Here is a 3,346-nt window from a genome sequence, read left to right as displayed (position 1 = left end):
CCCACTGAGCTATGCAGAAAACCACCTTGTATGTATCACCCCCACTGAGCTATGCAGAAAACCACCTTGTATGTATCACTCCCACTGAGCTATGCTTCCTCCTGCTCACACTAACGAGGGAAGACTCATCGTCTCCGGAACAACTCTTTTATTATTTCTTCTCGGAAACTCTCTGCCCTCCCACTTTATCGTCTACCCTTCCTGCCCATCCCTCCTCATGCTCCTGTCTGCTAGTCATGTCACCATTTGCTGAAACCATCACACTTCCCGTGACCCGGAAGTCTAGGAGGGCAGCATTCATGCGCCACTCTGGCCTTACCTTAACTGTGTTAAGGATTCTTGCCTACACAGGCATGGCCAAACGCTGCTATATCAACAGTCAGAATAAAAGCACCAATAAACACAATCACCACCCTCGAGTTTTCCATACCCAATGCAGAGAGCACTGGAAAGCCTGATTTTTAGAGAAGCAGAATTAAGTAGAGTCAGAAATGTCCTGGAAATAAAGTGGGACGTCGCCGCTACTGTGCTTCACCTGGGAAAACTATTCAGGTGCTTGAGAAGCATTTGAACAGCAGCAAAGGTGTGGTTCTTTGCATCCTTTGTCTTTCTCACTTCACACAGGTCAAGGACACTTCAGGGCCTCGTAAACCCACACAGGACGGAACCTCTCATCCCCAGGGAGAAGACTCAAACACATACCATCTTCTCCGTCGCTTGAACCCTGTCTGTCATTCTCTGCACAACATCAAAGACACATCAATGATGACTGAGCTCCACAGGTGACTATGTCAGGCCCTCTGAGAAGAATCCACATTCCATTTTGTGCCTCTGTCTTAAGCAAATTGTGTCTGTCATTCATTAATTTAAGTGCCTGACTCTTCTAAATTTAGAGCTATCTTCAACAAATTGAATACAATTGGGAATCCTAAAACATTTATTGAACAAATAATATTGCAATATTAATAGCAATGATAGTAGTTAGCTTCTCTTACGCATTTCCTGTGTTTTATGTGGTTTTTGGCTCTCTACTTATGTGAACTGATTTTATAAATGGATCAGTTCTATGAGATGGTGACTATTATGATTGCCTTATAGATTAGGGAACTGACGCACAGGATATCTATTTAATTTCTAGGTAACTAAGATTCAGAGTCACAATTTAGCAGCATCTGCTCTTATCAAATAATCAAGCACTATTTTAGGCTGCCTTTTCTGAAGGAGTGTACCAAAAATTAATAGAAAAAAAACAGTTGGGGAAAAACATTAAAGGGAAAGAAAAAATCCTCATCAACATATGCAATGACCTGTGGTCACACAGGCTAGGTCTACATCAGACACACACACTGACTGTCACACAGGCTAGGTCTACATCAGACACATGCACTGCCCTGTCATATAGGCTAGGTCTACATCAGACATACACACTGACTGTCACACAGGCTGGGTCTACATCAAACACACACACTGCCCTGTCACACAGGCTAGGTCTACATCACACACACACACTGACTGTCACACAGGCTAAGTCTATATCAGACACATGCACTGACTGTCACACAGGCTGGGTCTACATCAGTGTTTTTGGAGTTGGAGAGTGTTTTAATATACAGAGCAAAGGAAGTTTGAGCTCTTGATACAAGTTTGTCTTGGCCTAGAAAACACAGCTTCACATCATAAGTCCTTGTGAGAGAAGGCAGGAGAGAGAGCCATAAGGAGGCAACCCCCAGCTGCCCTTGGAAATGGAGAAAGATCACAGGCAGCGGAATGTGGAAGGCTTTTAAGTTGGTTGTGTTAGTTTTCTATCCCTATAGTAAACACTGGTGTAAGTTTTTTTTGTATTTATACATTTATTTGTTTATATTTGCATACATATACATATGTAATCGGTAAAGAAAAAAAGGCCATGAATTTGAGGGACAATTTGGGAAGGGACAGGAGAAGGGTAGACAGAAGGAGAAGAAAGGGAGAAAGATTAATATTTTATTTATTCTTTAATTTTTTTCATTTTACATACCAACCACAATTCCCCCTTCTTCCCCTCCTACTGCTCCCAACCCATCCCTAATCCACTCCTCCTAAAGGGTAAGGCCTCATATTGGGAGTCTACAAAGCCTGGTACATTAAGTTGAGGCAGGACCAAGCCCCTCCTCCTTTCACCAAGGCTGATCAAGTCATCCCATCATAGGGAACAGGGTCAAAAAGGCAGCTCATGCATCAGGGAATGATACTGGTCCTACTGCCCGGAGGCCCTTAAACAGACCAAGCTACACAACCGTCACCCACTTGCAGAGGGTCTAATTTAGCCCGATGCAGGTTCCCCAGCTGTCCTCTAGAGTCCACGAGTTCCTACAAGCTTGGCTCAGCGGTCTCCGTAGATTTCCCCATCGTGACCTTGACTGCCCCTTTGCTCATATAATCCCACCTCCCTCTCTTCAGCTGGACTCCCAGAGCTTGGAGCTGGGCTGTGGATTTCTGTATCTGCTTCCATCAGATACTGGAAGAAGGTCCTACAATGATAATTAGGGTAGTCCTCAATCTGATAACAGGGGAAGGCCAGTTCAGGCCCCCTCTCCACTATTGCTAAGAGTCTTAGCTGGGGTCATCCTTGTGGATTCCTGGGAGTTTCCCTAGTGTCAGTATTCTCCCTAACCCCATGATGGCTCCCTCTATCAGGACATCTCTTTCACTGCTCTTGCACTTGGTCATTTCCCCAACTTGACCATCCAGTTCCCTTATGTTCTCACATACGATCCCCTCCCCTATACCGCCCCACGTCATGAATAAAGTTCGTTCTTGCTCCCAGCTTCAGGTGGCCCAAAGGATTTTGTCCCATGATGGCTCATTATGAGGAATGTGTAGTAGAGCAGAAGGGCTCACAACTGAAAAGTAAACCCAAAGATAAAGAAGCTGTGATCACAAAGGACATGGCCAGAGTGATGTAAGAACCCCACTAGGCACAGTCAACCAAACTAGACTAGAAGGGGTGCATCTTCTCAACTCCTGGGTGGTAGCCTGGAACACAGCTCTGGTTTCTGACTTCTAGAACTACAAGGGAATACGTTTGTTTATCAGGAAACAAATATTCCAGTAGAGGAACCGGGTAGCATGTTGAAGGTCAGCCTGGAAGAAGCATGATTTGCTGGATTAGCTGCTTTAGAGGAATCAGCATGTGTCTTTGCCTTGAGGCAGTGATTCGCAACCTTACTAAGGCCATAATCATTCTCATAGCTACTTTCTATCTGTAGCTTTATTACTGTTATGAATTGTAATATAAATATCTGTGTTTTTTTTTTTCGAGACAGGGTTTCTCTGTGGTTTTGGAGCCTGTCCTGGAACTAGCTCT

Source organism: Microtus ochrogaster, chromosome 22 (genome assembly GCF_000317375.1).
Source record: "Microtus ochrogaster isolate Prairie Vole_2 chromosome 22, MicOch1.0, whole genome shotgun sequence".
NCBI classification, from domain to species: domain Eukaryota; kingdom Metazoa; phylum Chordata; class Mammalia; order Rodentia; family Cricetidae; genus Microtus; species Microtus ochrogaster.
The sequence above is the reverse complement of the archived record's forward strand: the minus strand, read 5'-3'. Positions refer to the sequence as shown.